Here is a 17995-nt window from a genome sequence, read left to right on the forward strand (position 1 = left end):
TATACAGACACAATTCAGAATCATTGACTGGTAAGGCGGATGCTGGGGGCATATGTGTGAAAATACACAAGGGGTTGGCTTAACTTTATTGGCCATTTCTGGTTCAAGTTCGACATCCTGCAATTCATATTCTAAACCCTGTCTTAAGTCTATGATACCCCATCTCCTTTACGTGTATGTGTTACAGAGGCATGCCTCAGTCAAAACTGTTTTAACAGGTTTCTCAACATGAGTTATTGTCTTGGAATTAATGAAGCAGTATTTGGTAATACCATTTGGTTCACTGTAAAATAAACAAAAGGTATGGTTTTTGTTGTCCAGCTTCTGTCCTTCCATATACCAGCTTATCTTGTGCATGCTCTCTAAGCTATTTGGCAGTCCACTCATAACGAGAGATCAGAGTGTTCTGATGTGAGAAAGCAGAGCCAAACATAGTTGACTCACCTGTTGGTATGGTAAACATTAAGGATATTGCTTCATTTGATACATGTTTATTGTCATCTTCAGTATGCAGTAAAGTATGAAGGGGCACCAAATAATTTTAAAACATTTGTCAACAATTACCAATAAATGTTTGCAGGTCTGAAATGTTTCTTACATTAGTTTCCACCAATGTGCCATGGAACTGTCCTTTTTCTGGAACATATAGAATTCCCCCACAAAATGGCATGGTGTGTTCTAGTAAACTAGTAAGCCTGCGATTCTCGAAAGAATCGCAAATCCAAGAATGGCAATCACTTTCTGTTCCCTCCGATATTTGGAGGGATGAAATATCATGGAGTGTGGGTGCGTCCGGGGAATATTCATTTAATTAAATACACATATCTGTACTAAAGCGGTTTCGTTTTGTGGAGCCGTGATTCCTTTGCCTCTGCTGACACCGACTGCTGGCACAGTAGATTACAGCAAGTTTAGTTTACAGGTTGTGTTGTTCGGGTGCTACCTACTGACTTTGGGAAGTCGCACGTTTCTCATTATCAGCTCTGTGCATTGCTTGTTTTCAGAAAGGTTCATTCGTTGATAAACGACTTTGTAGCCCTTCTGCAGTTTCTTTTTTGGATCCGTGTCTCCCTTGCATGTAGTGTTTCAGAAGCGTGTTGTAGGCGCCTTCGTTCATTGTTTTCATCCGTACGGGCTCAGTTTTGTATTTGTAATCGTTGAGCTCTTTGTTTTTGGAGCCGTGACTTCTTTGCTTCTGCTGTTTGTGAAGCGTGTTGTAGGAGCCTCCGTTTATTGTTTTTATCCATGCGGTCTCGTTTTTGTTTCTCTGTTACTGAATTACCGTTATGTGATTCAAACATGCCACACAGACTGCTGGCACAGTGGATTAGAGCAAGTTTAGTTTACAGGTTGTGTTGTTTGGGCGCCACCTACTGAGTCTGGGAAGCCGCTGCGTTTGACTCTGGGGCGCCGCGGTGCAGTGCGCATGCGCTTCGGTGCATCCGCCGTGCATAAATTAAACTGTCGTTTAGTAATGTTGTAGGAGCCTCCGTTTATTGTTTTTATCAATGCGGTTTCGTTTTTGTTTCTCTGTTACTGAATTACCGTTATGTGATTTAAACATGCCACACAGACTGCTGGCACAGTGGATTAGAACAAGTTTAGTTTACAGGTTGTGTTGTTTGGGCGCCACCTACTGAGTCTGGGAAGCCGCTGCGTTTGACTCTGGGGCGCAGTGCGCATGCGCTTCGGTGCGTCTGCCGTGCATAAATTACTCTGTCGTTTAGTAATATAGATTTGTTTTGGATATACTGCTGGGATAAGACTGCAGCATAATTCACAAATGGCTACTTCTGTGGTGTACATTATTTTGCCGTCTGCCTGACACAGGTCTGATTGTTTTGAGGTTGTTGGTTATATGCAACAGTGAGAATTACTCTGTTGCTGGCTGCTTTTTGTCTTCTACATTTAACAGATTGTGTTTGAGTATACAGGTGTATAGCATAGGAGCACAGAAAATGTGCAGGTGTACTAATATGTAAAAATTGTTTAAATACGTGTCTTTGAAAGTATAAGTGTGCAGAAATATTGAACATAAACTGAAGTACTGAACTGATCTGTTTGTATAATAATATAGTAAATAAACATGTTTAAGTGTTGTTGGTGGTTGAAATGGTGGCTCTCAGGCTAAGGATCTGCGCTGTTATCTGGAAGGTTGCTGGTTCGAATCCCGTTACTACCAGGTGGGATTCTACTCTGTTGGGCCCTTAACTTAAAAATTGTTCCAGGGGCACTATACAATGGCTGACTCTGCGCTGTAACCTTCAGAGGTCATGTAAAAAGACAATTTCCCCTTGGGAATTAATACACTGTATCGAATACACCTCAAAAAAAAACAGTGTCCCCATCAATCATGTCCAAAAACTCTCTTACTTTTTTCTGTTCTCACTAGTCGAGGATTTGTTCTTGTTGTGTATGGTTAAATTCCATAACTCCTTCCTGCAGAAACACTTTCTTTGTAATTTCTGGTTTATTTTGGTTTTATGTGAAGTTTAATTACACATTAATAAAATGAACGGCATGTTGAATAGCTTGAATCCATGGGCCACTAAAAGCAGCTACATTAGGGAAGGCCAGAGTTTACAGCCTTCAGGTCAGTATTTGGTAATGTTATGAAGATGATTCAAAATTTATTCATTAAATTTAAAAATTGCTGTAAATCACAAAACTACATTGGCATGAAAACCTAAAACCATAAGTGCCTCATCCTCATCATAAAATGTCTACCATAACCAGACAGTAATAGTTACTAATGTTATCCTTAGTCATTCTCTTTCTACCATACTCTGAATAGTAATATTTCATCATGGCTTACCTCTATCGCACTTACAGTGGTGTGAAAAACTATTTGCCCCCTTCCTGATTTCTTATTCTTTTATATGTTTGTCACACAAAATGTTTCTGATCATCAAACACATTTAACCATTAGTCAAATATAACACAAGTAAACACAAAATGCAGTTTGTAAATGATGGTGTTTATTATTTAGGGAGAAAAAAAATCCAAACCTACATGTGTGTGTGAAAAAGTAATTGCCCCCTTGTTAAAAAATAACCTAACTGTGGTGTATCACACCTGAGTTCAATTTCCGTAGCCACCCCCAGGCCTGATTACTGCCACACCTGTTTCAATCAAGAAATCACTTAAATAGGAGCTGCCTGACACAGAGAAGTAGACCAAAAGCACCTCAAAAGCTAGACATCATGCCAAGATCCAAAGAAATTCAGGAACAAATGAGAACAGAAGTAATTGAGATCTATCAGTCTGGTAAAGGTTATAAAGCCATTTCTAAAGCTTTGGGACTCCAGCGAATCACAGTGAGAGCCATTATCCACAAATGGCAAAAACATGGAACAGTGGTGAACCTTCCCAGGAGTGGCCGGCCGACCAAAATTACCCCAAGAGCGCAGAGACGACTCATCCGAGAGGTCACAAAAGGCCCCAGGACAACGTCTAAAGAACTGTAGGCCTCACTTGCCTCAATTAAGGTCAGTGTTCACGACTCCACCATAAGAAAGAGACTGGGCAAAAACGGCCTGCATGGCAGATTTCCAAGACGCAAGCCACTGTTAAGCAAAAAGAACATTAGGGCTCGTCTCAATTTTGCTAAGAAACATCTCAATGATTGCCAAGACTTTTGGGAAAATACCTTGTGGACTGATGAGTCAAAAGTTGAACTTTTTGGAAGGCAAATGTCCCGTTACATCTGGCGTAAAAGGAACACAGCATTTCAGAAAAAGAACATCATACCAACAGTAAAATATGGTGGTGGTAGTGTGATGGTCTGGGGTTGTTTTGCTGCTTCAGGACCTGGAAGGCTTGCTGTGATAGATGGAACCATGAATTCTACTGTCTACCAAAAAATCCTGAAGGAGAATGTCCGGCCATCTGTTCGTCAACTCAAGCTGAAGCGATCTTGGGTGCTGCAACAGGACAATGACCCAAAACACACCAGCAAATCCACCTCTGAATGGCTGAAGAAAAACAAAATGAAGACTTTGGAGTGGCCTAGTCAAAGTCCAGACCTGAATCCAATTGAGATGCTATGGCATGACCTTAAAAAGGCGGTTTATGCTAGAAAACCCTCAAATAAAGCTGAATTACAACAATTTTACAAAGATGAGTGGGCCAAAATTCCTCCAGAGCGCTGTAAAAGACTCATTGCAAGTTATCGCAAACGCTTGATTGCAGTTATTGCTGCTAAGGGTGGCCCAACCAGTTATTAGGTTCAGGGGGCAATTACTTTTTCACACAGGGCCATGTAGGTTTGGATTTGTTTTTCTCCCTAAATAATAAAAACCACCATTTACAAACTGCATTTTGTGTTTACTTGTGTTATATTTGACTAATGGTTAAATGTGTTTGATGATCAGAAACATTTTGTGTGACAAACATGCAAAAGAATAAGAAATCAGGAAGGGGGCAAATAGTTTTTCACACCACTGTAGCTAGTATGCAGGTGTATGATAACACTGAAATTAAAAAAAAAAAATGTAAGGTTTTGCTTTGTCACATGTACACAGTGCAGTGAAGTTCCTATCTGCACATTTGACCAAGACACACCATGCTACAAATATCCTTGTCCACAATCCCAAATCTCGCTCCATTGGTTATGTTTAATACAAGATGGCAGTGTAGTAGGTAGTAGTGAAACTAACAGCCAAGTTTCCTTCTGCAGAAGTTTTGTGCAATTGTCAATAAGTTTTGCTTGCATTTTTGCTTATGTAAAACTCACTGAAAAAGGGTGTTTTGGAGTTTACATTTTTTTGAGGGGTTTAAAAAAGAAACATTACTATTTAAGGGTTTGAAAACACCGTTCACCCTTTTTTGGACTCGTGTATGTTTCTCAGAAAAGGGTCTAGATGAAAATGAATGGTGCAAAAGCTCTCTTGGAAATTCAATATGCTAAACACACATAGATTTTTACCACCTCCAGGCCTGAAAAGATAGCAAAAATCAGAAAATAGATTCTGCTGTGTTCTGACAGGTGTGGTCATGAAATTCATGTGTGCTTAGGAAGAACAGGGCTCATAGGTTTGCATCAGTGTGCAGACCCCACCTAGCATGTTTTTCTTTGCTTCCCTCAATATAGCAACAGAAACAGCATCTGAGATTAGGCACAATGTATCCATTTTCTAAACCAGCTTATCCAGAGTGGGATCACAGGAAACCTGGACCCTATCCTAGCAGGTTTGGATGCAAGGCGGGAAAAATCCCTGGTATGCAATATATATGATATGATTGCATTTTTAACTATTTTCTATTAACTATTATCTGCTAATGTGGTCTACCTAATCATGTGCCCCAACACTGAACTGTATGTAGGGGAAACTGGTCAGACACTGAGCCAGCGAATGAACTCACATAGATTTCATATTAATCAGAACAGTGTTGATCTTCCGGTGGCAGTGTACTTTTAACAATAATGGCCACAGCATAAAGGACCTGATTGGTCACTGTGCTTAAGGGTAATTTCAAGATCCAACAGGAGCAGAGAAAATAGAAATACAAACTTATGCTTAAATTCAATGCTCTACAAAATGGTCTGAATACAGACGAGTTTCATGACCAAATATGTGGACTAACAGACTGATTGACCAGCTGACTACATCAGAGGCCTATCTTACAGACAGTGAACTTCAAAAAAAAAAAAAAAAAAAAACCTCTCTACATTTTATTAGTTCATTGTTCTCTTCTTTCAGGGTTAATTCATCTAAGGTTTATTAATTTTGCTAACATTTGAACAAAAAGCTTGTTAAGATGAAAGAAAAAAATCACTTTGCTGTCCCAATATAAGCTAGAGTATTTTTCAATTTCTTTGTTACACCTTGCCTGATGAAGGGGCCTTAGCTGCCTCGAAAGCTTGCATTTGTAATCTATTTAGATGGCCAATAACTACATAGTCCTGTATCAATCTATGGCGGTTCAACACTCTACTGCTATTTATTTTGAGAAAGAGAGGAAAATTGAAAAAAGGGGGACAAATGTTTTAAAACACAACTGCTACTGGATTATTTTCACAACATCAGTTATTTTGAGCTGTATTTGTTGTTTAATTTTTCACCAGTTGGCAGACTCTCTTCACCTACCTACCCTATGGTTCAGTAGGGACATTGCCAAGTCAGGAATTTTACAAGGTTACTAAATATAGTACAACCCCAATTCCAGTGAAGTTGGGACGTTGTGTAAAATGTAAATAAAAACAGAATACAATGATTTGCAAATCCTTTTCAACCTATATTCTATTGAATACACTACAAAGACAAGATATCGAATGTTCAAACCGATAAACTTTATTGTTGTTTTGCAAATCTTCACTCATTTTAAATTTGATGCCTGCAAAATGTTCCAAAAAAAACTGTGACAGGGGCATGTTTACCACTGTGTTCTATCACCTTTCCTTTTAACAACACTCAATAAGCGTTTGGGAACTGAGGACACTAATTGTTGAAGCTGTGTAGGTGGAATTCTTTCCCATTCTTGCTTGATGTACAACTTCAGTTGCTCAACAGTCCGGGGTCTCCGTTGTCGTATTTTGCGCTTCATAATGCGCCACACGTTTTCAATGGGAGATAGGTCTGGACTGCAGGCAGGCCAGTATAGTACCTGCACTCTTTTACTACGAAGCCATGCTGTTGTAACACATGCAGAATGTGGCTTCGCATTGTCCTGCTGAAATAAGCAGGGACGTCCCTGAAAAAGACGTCACTTGGGTGGCAGCATATGTTGCTCTAAAACCTGCATGTACCTTTTAGCATTAATGGTGCCTTCACAGATGTGCAAGTTACCCATGCCATGGGCACTAACACACCCCCATACCATCACAGATGCTGGCTTTTGAACTTTGCGCTGATAACAATCTGGATGGTCCTTTTCCTCTTTGGCCCGGAGGACACGACGCCCATGATTTTCAAAAACAATTTGAAATGTGGACTCATCAGACCACAGCACACTTTTCCACTTTGCGTCAGTCCATCTCAGATGAGCTTGGGCCCAGAGAAGCTGGCAGCTTTTCTGAGTGTTGTTGATATATGGCTTTCGCTTTGCATGGTAGAGTTTTAACTTGCACTTGTAGATGTAGCGACAAACTGTGTTAACTGACAATGGTTTCTGAAGTATTCCTGAGCCCACGTGGTAATATCCTTTACAGAATGATGTTGGTTTTTAATGCAGTGCCACCTGAGGGACTTTCTGTTTTAGAGTTAAACATTACAAGGCCTAAAGACAGGAATATTTATTCAAGAATCAAATATTGAATTCTTATTAATATATTTTGATTAATTTCGGGACCACTGCATCTCAGTGTCGCTCTTGTGCATGTCCGGTTGTGATGAAAGCTAAAATTATTTTTAGTAAATTATTATTTTATTTCTGTTAGTCTTTCCAGCTACTTTAATAGTTTCATTTAGTTTTAGTTTTTCATTTCGGTTTTGTTAATCATTTCATTTTACAAAAAATGTTTTTTTTATTAAGTTTTAGTTTTGATTTTAGTTTTTGTTAATTATAACCCTTGATACGTGTTGTCTTAGATAAAATCCCTCTTTGACCAATACAAAACTTTTTGCATGCTGACAACAGTGTCTTCCCAGACAGTAGTCCCCATGTTTGGGTCCCTCTCCATTACAATATCTCTTCCTGATATTCCACATAGTCTATATTTTAAGATGGACTGACAGCAGTGCACATGCAAACTTTCATGAGAATTAATTCAATTGTTTTTGTGTGATTGGCAAACAGATACAGTATTGTTTATTCAGGTTAAAGTATTCAAAACCATAATGCTTCTTCATAGGTGGCCTTACACAAATGTACCTGCGTTGTATCAAGGCAAAATAGCAGGGAAGGTTTGTAAATGCTATATAGATTTACAAGCAGTGCTGCAAAATGTTTTTTATATATATTTTTATATTTTATTTTTTTTAACCTTTTCTACTTAAGTCTTAGAAATTGTTTTATTGTAGTTGTTATGCTCCCTTAATATTCAGAGAAAAGCCAAGCAAAATGACACCTTTTATTGGCTAACTGAAAAGATTACAATATGCAAACTTTATATTCTTTGCGACGCAGCCTTCCTCATTATATTTATCAATCTAATACTGCTGTCACTGTTTTCTTTTATGTAATAGCCACTATAGAAAGTAAAGGTTTATTTTTATTCTTGTGTAATGTCTAATATTCTGTGTGAATTGGAGATATGGAGCCTAGTTTAAAGGCTTACACATTTAAAAAGTTTCTTTGTGCTTTCACAGCCTTGAGTGATTAGGAGTCCCACCTGCCTGTTTAAACCTGTGACTGATTAGATCTTGTAAGATATTTTATCCTTTAATGGAAGAAGCTTGCTCAGGAAATTGATTAGAACATATTTGGGGCTGCTCTGAAAAGGTGAGTCATTAGATGGCCTTACCAAAGAAAAGTTTTGAATTTAGTGCAATAAAAATGGCCATGAATGTTGAGAAAGTTTATTATGTTAAAAACAAAAAAAACGATAGGTAGAAAGCAATACAGTAGCATAGTGGCACTGCTGCTTTACGGATCCAGTATCCTTTGTTCCAGTCCTGTGCTCTATGTTGTCTATGTGTTGATGTGACGCACTGTGCGACTTCAGGTGAATCATGCAAACTGCCTGGGCTCAAGTTGCTGAAATATGAAAAATGCGGAATGTTTTTGATATTGAAAGAAATGTATAACTGTGACATTATGGGACATGTGCAACATGCCACTTTTTGAAATTGCCTAAGCAAGCCCACTATTGTCGTGTGCTTAGGATTTGTAAACAGTGTTTGTCTCAAAACATTAGTAATTTAAATAAATAGATAATAGAACTGTTTACCAATGAAAATCATTTTTAAGGTTTTGGAAACTTAAACACTTTGGATTTGATCCACTACAGCCTAGAAAAATGCATGTCAGCCATGAAGCATATTGCTGTTTAAATACCAAAATGAAAACTTTGGGTTATAGCATTACTTCATACATGTGATGTGGTAACTGTGTTGGTCAGGTGACTTAGAGGTTCCAGTGTTGTCAACTCTATCCCTAGGTTCTGAAAATAGTGCAGCCTTTCTTGATCTACACCCATTGTCTCTCGACTCATTACCATTATTACTCTGAACTTGACTAGCCAGAGTGAACTGCTGCCTCACCAAGTTAATTAGAATTTAAATAAAAAGCTTACTGGAGTGGAACAAATGCAATTACTTTCTCAGACTCCTAATTGTCTGCCTTTATTGGCAGCGTGTGCTCTAATGGACTGCTAATAGCTTTTCCTGCCATGTTGTTTAATTAATATGTTCTGTGAAATTAACCTTTTTGGGGCAAGTCTTCAGTTTAACATTGAATAGGCCATTCGGACAAGCAAGACCTTATGGAATTTTGAGTTCCCCAAGTGTGTGAAATGGTATGTCCTTTTATCTGCTGTCTGGTTTTTATTCTAAATACACTCTATGGAGTGATTTGTGGCTGTTGTTCATCAGTTTCCTGCACCACATGTGCTGTGAAGTGCTGTTGTAGGTCAGTAGGAGCTCAACACTGAGCATCCTGGTAATGAGTATGTGCTTGAGCATGGGAGCCTTGCAAGTTTGTTTGTTTCTTTTAATATTCTTCCTTCTCCAGATACTGATTGAAATAGTCTGGGAGACCATTCTGAAGTGTCTTTTTCTAAAATAGGGTTGTTGGGATTCGCAGCTTATTCTTGCTACATCTGGTACAAAGCAGGAAATAGTCCTTGATGGGTTCTTGTCCATTGTAAGTCACACTTATGCCCCCAATCTCACTCCTGCAAGGTGATTAGGATATTGGAGAAAATATTACTTGAAAAAAAGGTATGCAAATATGCAGAAGGCATATAAAGCCCACATAGACAGTGACTGAGCCAGGAATTGGGAAACAGTATCACTAACCACTGTAGAACCTGTTGTCTGACTCATATGTATTGCAAAGACACATACTGAAATCACATCTGTCCGTCTGCATGAAACAATTCGGCTCCTGAGGGGCTTTACAGAAAATTGTCAGCAATTATTTCGTCAAGATATCTCAGTGTGCTGTACAAAGTTTTGAAATTTCAAACCATCCCATTGAGAGGCATGGAAAATTACTGATCTCCTCTATCTTAAAGGTGTACTCCATCCATTTTTTTTTTATATGTCACCAAATAATTAAACGTAAATGTATGTATATGTTTTTGTTGAGAAAGGAAATACAGTATAAGTTTCTCATAAAACAGAATAGTGACTCAACGCCGGACAACGGAAAACTATGTCAAAATGTTATTCGTGTCCAATAATCCACACATCAAATCATCCAGTCGTGTGCTCACAATGTGCAAAACACGTTGAATTATTGTTGGGAGAAAAATAACACCTAAAAATGAAAGTAGTGCACAAACAGGAAGCCCCTTCACATGAGGTCTCGCTCATAGCTTGTAGTGTAACGTTTTAACTTAAAGGATAAGTTTACTATATTTCAAAGCAAAGTCAATTCTTCACAATTATTATGTATATTAATTTGACACATTAAGTTGTGTCCTAAATTAAAGTGTTTTTTGTATAAGTTTTAAAAACACCCTGGCTGTTGTTGTAACTCATAATGGGGCTGGTGGGAGTAACAGGGTCCATAGGTGAGAGACAAGGCCTTTTAATTTATTTTTTTTTGTTTTTATTTGTATTCTTTTATTTCATCACATTGAACTTGCAAAGGTTTGGATTTAAGAAAACACACCATCCTTGTGATAACAAAAGGAAACCACATATAATTATTTTATCACAAATTCTTGGAACTGCTTTTTTGTGAGATAAGACATTTCCTTTTTATTTGTGTGCTCACAGCTGCCATCATGTTTGGAGTTATGAAAACCTCAACAAACCCTCTGCCCCAAGCTATATTCTGCTTAATATTCTACCTTTGCTTCAGCAGTTCCGTTCTTCCCATGGCTTGTAACACAAATCATATGTTTACGTTTTCCTTAATGGTGACGACTTTTCACCTATTAGATTCTGTGTGGTTATTTTACGTAGCCTACAAAGCAAGATTCCCGCTGAGTGGCAGCATAGTGAAAAGAGCACTTAAGAGTGTGATATTACTTTGTAAAAATAACAACACATCTGAGCTGAACGGATTACACTGCATTGTATTTTTAATAGATGCCTTAGATATTTGAAAGATCCTAGCCATGTGCAGGTCACAGTTTCTGTGGTGTGTTATGAGCATGCTCGATAAAAAAATGCTCGTAAAATTGTAGTGTGTGTGAGACAGAGCAGACTGATGGGCTGCAAACCACTTCATTTACTTTTGTAATGTATGTAAGTCACTATTGCTGAGGATATGGTAATTAAATAACTCGGGGCAAAATGTTTGAATGAGTAAACTCACTGACAGCCACTCATCCCATTCAGTCCATAAATACACTAGGAGAACATGTAAAACTCGGGCACATGCTGAGGCTGAGGCACAGTAATGACCTGTATCTCTGTGCTACCTATAGAAGCCAACGTAAAAGGAGTTTCACAAGCAGCCACGTGAGTTAGGGGCATGTGCAGGGAGCCCTCCTGACTCCTAGAGTCCATTGGTCTTGATGCATAGCTGGCGGCAAGGCTTGCTGTACCCCAGCCTAAAGTGATTTGCAGAACCAGGTGAAAAAGAGGCACATGGGTTACCGCTGATCCCGGCTGAGTTGAGTTGAGTTGAGTGGAGTGGAGTGAGGAGTAGCTGGGCAGCATGTATGAGTGGGAGAGCATGTCACAGCAAGACAACAGGGTAACATGGTGGAAGTACCTGCTTGAAGAAATCAAAATGTCTTGTGGGGCCACATCAGCAGCAGTCAGCATAAAGTGGCTAATTCCATTCCTCATTCACACTTTGTTACACTGGCATACATGCGTAAATTATCAGTCTAGCAGTAGCAGGGATATCTTTGCAAAATAATGAAATAAGCTCCCATATAGTGAAAGAATATAAATGATTGTTAAGTGTAACTTTTTCCGTTATTATTTTCTAGTTGTCTACAGATTAGACGCATCAATTCACATCTGGGAATCAACATTCAATGTAAATAATGGCATGTGGTGATAACTTTCCAAGTTGAATCCATGCCCCTGGGGCAGAAAACTCATCATGGAGGGGGCCGAGTGGTGGAATAAAGTGCACAGCTGGTCTACTTTTGAAATGGCTAAATCTCACAACAATGGTTTGCTTTTTTCCTTCTTAAAACAACGTGGGTACACTGTTTTTCAATATGTATATAATCTCAAGACAGATCAATACTTGGTAATATTGTTGGCTGGAAAAACTGATGTATTCAGTGAGCTTTACAGCTTTTCCTAATAATGGGTCTTTGGTACTCTTTAGCTCCATTATAAAAGGCAAGAGTGGGCTAGTTTTACTTTACAATGAATAAAATATGTATCACTTTAGAATGCGGCAAATTAATATATGCCATGATTGTGAAGAAATATAACCCCAATTCCAAAAAGTTGGAACACTGTGTAAATTATAAATAAAATCAGAATGCAATGATTTGCAAATCTTATACACCGTTATTTTTTTTATTCACAATAGAACACAGAAAGCACATCAAATGTTGAAAGTGAAACATTTTACTCTTTCATGAAAAATATTAGCACATTTTGAATTTGATGGCAGCAGCACATCTCAAAAAGGTTGGGATGGGGGCAACAAAAGACATGAAAAAAAAGTAGTTCTGTAAAGAAGTAGCTGGAGGAACATTTTGCAACTAATTAGGTCAATTGGCAATAGGTCAGTCACATGATTGGGTATAAAAAGAGCATCTAAGAGAAGCAGAGTCTCTCAGACAAAAAGATGGGCAGTGGTTCAGCAATTGGCACAGAACTACTGTATGTCTACAAATTGTGAAACAATTTCAGATTAATGTTCCTAAAAGTAAAATTGTGAAGACTTTGAATTTCTCATCACCTGCAATACATGATATCATGAAAAGATTCTGAGAGTCTGGAAAAATCTCTGTGCATGAGGGACAAGGATGAAAATCAGTATTGGATGGCCGTTATCTTCGGGCCCTCCGGTGGCACTGCATTAACAACAGGCCTGATTCTGTCATGGAAATCACTGCATGGGCTCGGGAACACTTCAAGAAATCTCTGTCTTGCAAAGAAAAAGCCATATGTGAACATGATCCAGAAACACCACCATCATCTCTGGGCCAAAGCTCATTAAAATGGACTGCGGCAAAGTGGAAAGCTGTGGTGAGACAATTTGAAATTCTTTTTGTTAAACATGGAGACCACGTCCTCCGGACTAAAGAGGAGAGGAACCATCCGGCTTGGTTATCAGCGCTCGGTTCGAAACCTGCATCTCTGATGGAAGTGGCTGCTTACATATCTAGAAAGGCACTATCAATGCTGAAAGGTATATTCTGATTTTAGAGCAACATATGCTCCCATCCAGATAATGTCTTTTTCAGGGAAGGCCTTGCATATTTCAACATGACAATGTTAAACTGCATACTGCATCTGTTACAACAGCATGGCTTTATAGTTGAATAGTCCGGGTGCTGAATGGGCCTGCCTGCAGTCCAGGCCTTTCACCAATTGAAAACATGAAATGAAAAATACAACAAAGACGACCCAGGACTATTGAGTGACTAGAATCAGACAAGAATGAGACAACATTCCTCTCCAAAAAGTCCAACAACTAGTGTCCTCATTTCCCAGACATTTATGGACTGTTGATAAAAGAAGAGGGGATGCTACACAGTGGTAAACCTGGCCCTGTCCCAAGTTTTTTGCTGCTATCAAATTCAAAATGACCTTACTCTTTTCTTAAAATGGTACATTTTCTCAGTTTACACATTCAATATGTTTTCTGTGTTCTGTGAAAATAATGTGTTTATGAGATTTGCAAATCATTGCATTCTGTTTTTATTTACATTTTACACAATGTCCCAACTTTTTTGGAATTACACATTTGGAAAAGCACCATCAATGCTGAAAGGTATATTCAGGTTTTAGAGAAACGTATGCTCCCATCCAGCATCCAGTTGCAACTTCAACTTGAAAAATATTGAACTTGTCCTTTAAATCAGTTAACCAAGTCTCTGAACACACCCGCATGTTAGGCCATGTGTACATTTTCTGACTTTGTCGTGTTTTCTGTGTACGACCCAGCCTTTTAACAAAATTTCATGTCAACATTTCTTATTGAATGGCCAGCTTTCCTGATTGGGGGGACTCTTTGTCCGCTACTGCACCCAGATCTGCTTCAGCTTTGTGATATTTGAAGACATTTTCATGTCCACCATCCACTCAGAGTCCTTCATTGAATTTCTGCAGGATTTAGATCTGGGCTTTGACTCAGCCGTGCCATACCTTTCTTCCTTTTGATGTCATTCTCTGTTTTTATTTGTGTTTTGAATAATCTTCCTCTTCAGAGATCTGTATTTGGTTCAGCTTTGACTATTTCCAAAGATGGCCCCAAATTAGGTACAGATATACTCAATGCAGCAGTGGAACCCCAAATTGCATTGCATTGTATCTGGAATTAATGTCTTCTGTTCAAAAGCCAAACTATCTTTAATTTTGGTGAAATGTGTTCAACTTTGTCTTGTTTGTTTTGAGCAGGCTTCCCCAAGCTAAAAAACTGATCTACAACTGATGTTTTGTTAATCCCTGGGATCTTCAATAGACCGACATCTAGAAACCATAATGCTTGGGGTAGTTTCTGTGTAATGAGAGAACTATGTAGGACCCCAGCTATTTAAAGCTTTATAAAAAATAAATGCTTGAATTAATGTCTCCCTAGCTACCATACAGCAATGTATATATGTAGAGAAAAGCCAAGCAAAATAACAACTTTAATTGGCTAACTAAAAGGATTACAATATGCAAGCTTTCAAGGCAACTCAAGCCTCTTCTTCAGGCAAGATGTAATCAAACCTCCCTGAAGAAGGGGCCTGAGTTGCCTCGAAAGCTTGCATATTATAATCCTTTTAGTTAGCCAATAAAAGTTGTTATTTTGCTTGGCTTTTCTCTGCATTCATAATGGCTAACATGGTACAACACCCTAGTACTACAGCAATGTATCTATGAAATCCATCCATCCATCCATTTTCCAACCCACTGAATCCGAACACAGGGTCACGGGGGTCTGCTGGAGCCAATCCCAGCCAACACAGGGCACAAGGCAGGGAACCAATCCCGGGCAGGGTGCCAACCCACCGCAGGACACACACCCACACACCAAGCACACACTAGGGCCAATTTAGAATCACCAATCCACCTAACCTGCATGTCTTTGGACTGTGGGAGGAAACCGGAGCGCCCAGAGGAAACCCACGCAGACACGGGGAGAACATGCAAACTCCACGCAGGGTGGACCCGGGAAGTGAACCCGGGTCTCCTAACTGCGAGGCAGCCGCGCTACCACTGCGCCACCGTGCTATCTATGAAATATATAGGTATTATACTGTGCCTATGAAAGTGTTCATCACCTTGGAAAGTTTCACATTTTATTGTTATGCAACATTGAATGACACTGAATTTAATTTGGCTTTTTTTATATTAATTAATAGACAAAAACTGTTTAATGTCAAAGTGAAACCAGAATTCTGCAAAGTGGAAAATACAGGCCGGCCCTTGTGATTGGCATGTTTACGATTCTGCTATTCATGGGTCTGTCACCAACCATTGAATGGAAATTATTTTGCAAGCTTTGCAAGAAAACCACAGACAATGCTGTAGCAGCTCTTTTTAAATGGACCACAAATCCCAGCAACCCCAAAAGTTGGGTGGCATTGGGAAGCTTTGTCAGTTGCTGCGAGGGCTGATTTTTGAAACAAGGTGTGTGCACTAGTTTTAAAAGTGAGTCATATGGAGCTGCCAGGTCTCTTTTTTTTGTTTCGATGCTTCACTGCACCATTGGATTACAATTACACCCATCGGATTTCAGTTTTTTGTGTATATATGTTCTTGTCCTGTGCCCACTTATTTGTGTGATTTAATTTGGGTTGGCAAATGTCTTCATCCGGGGAGTGCTGCCAGCTTCTACATATTTTCACTTACATCAGCGTCACGGTAGGACAAAACCTTACATAACTTTCAGAATGCTGTTCACGGGGGATTTCATTTCATGACTACCACCACTATCATCTACTTGGACTATGCCATGAGTGCTTATTGTTTTTGTTGGATTTCTTTTGTATCTCTAATTTTAATATGTTTGTCATTTATTACCATAAATATACACACACATTTTCTACAATAAAGTGCATTTTGTAGAAACTTACAGTTCACTACAGAACTGCTGAATTACACACTTTCTCAGGGAGACGCCACACATCTTTGTCTCATTAGCCAGCCTGTAATGCACATGATTTTGCTGCATACCGATTGTTCTATTATGAGCTTCTAGCAACACTTTGCTTCTTTTATTGCACTGAATTTAGAATATACAGTAATCATGGGTTTTCACATTTGCAGGTGTCCTGCACTTCTAACCCCTTTGAGTCGCAAGGAATAATAGTAATTAGGCTCAAGAGCATCGAGCACACCACCAAATAATCTTAAGTATGCTGAAACTGTGACATCAATGGGACCCAAATAACAGGAAAAGTGTTGTGTTCTGAGATGACATTCTGCACAATAACGTTCATCCCGGATGTGATTTTCCTGGCTCTAGACTCTCTGATGTCTTGTACGAGTCTTGCCATTCTCCTTTGAGCCCTTCTGATCCACAAGCTCTTCTCGTCCATAGGATTGCCTATTTTTTTTTTTTGTTTGTTTTTTTTTGCTTTTCACTCCATTCTTGGTAAACTCTTGAGATTATTGTCTGTGAAAAGTCCATGACTGCAGCCTTCTGGGAGATGCTAAAACCAACCCTCCTATGCCAGGTGTCAGCATTATGGCATGTTTAAAATCACAAAGTTCACTTGTTTTACCCATTCCAAAAGTCAATTGTACACTAACTGATACTAGAAATGCTGGCCTACCTCATTTATGCCACACACTGCAATCTCATATACAGTAGACATGTTGGAAAGGAGAATCAGTGTGAGTGTGTGGGTGTACCTAATAAACTAGCAGCATAGTGTAAATTAGCCAGCATCGCTTTGAGCTCCTCTCTGCATTCTTATTCAAGTGGGGTAATGTTAAAACAAAAAAACAACTTAAGTACACACTGAATGAGTGGCTACCTGAAAATTCATCTGAATGATGCTTGTGCAACCACAGGACTCGCAAACAGCAACAGCATTTATCTCTGTAGCATATATTAATAACACAGGGTGTAGCTCAAAGTGCTTTACAAGATTTCAAAGACTTAGTTACAAGAATTGGGCAAGAAGAATAATAAATCAGTACAGGCTTATATGACATAAATACTCTTTATAATTAGTAGAAAAGTCTAATATGTAATATTGTATTAGTCTCTAAGGATACATGCACTGATAAGTTCAGAAGGCAGAGAGGACAGAAAGAAAAACAATCTACAAGGGGTCAAGGCAAAAAGACCCACCCAGCCAGCCCCTATTGACCATTCTTCCAAACATAAATGTTCTTTAGTTGCTCCTCATTTCCAGGCTTCACCCCAAAGGATTTGCCGCAGTCGGTCTCGTGGACAGCTGGGACATCCGACTTCATTCAAACATCCCAGGTGGCAGCATAGGATCTCAGTCAGGTGGCAAAACCGGAAAAGAAAGCAGATAAAAGTCAAGGTTAGTAATAATTACAGAAAGTGATCATTCTATGCATGTATATTCTATTAAAAGTATAACTAAAATGCAGCTACAAAAAAACTCAAATTTAAAAAGTGGGTTTTTAGATTTTTTTTTTGATTTTTTTTAATAAATGTTCCACTGAGTTAGCTTGGCATATGTATATCGGTAAAGTATTCCAGATTTTTAGTGCATAACACCAAAGGGCAGCCTCATCATTTATTTTATGCTTAGCTCTTGGAATAATAAGCAGACAATTATTAGAAGATCTGAGGTTACAACTTGGAAATGTAGGGGGACAGACACTCCAAA

Source organism: Erpetoichthys calabaricus, chromosome 3 (genome assembly GCF_900747795.2).
Source record: "Erpetoichthys calabaricus chromosome 3, fErpCal1.3, whole genome shotgun sequence".
NCBI lineage: Eukaryota > Metazoa > Chordata > Cladistia > Polypteriformes > Polypteridae > Erpetoichthys > Erpetoichthys calabaricus.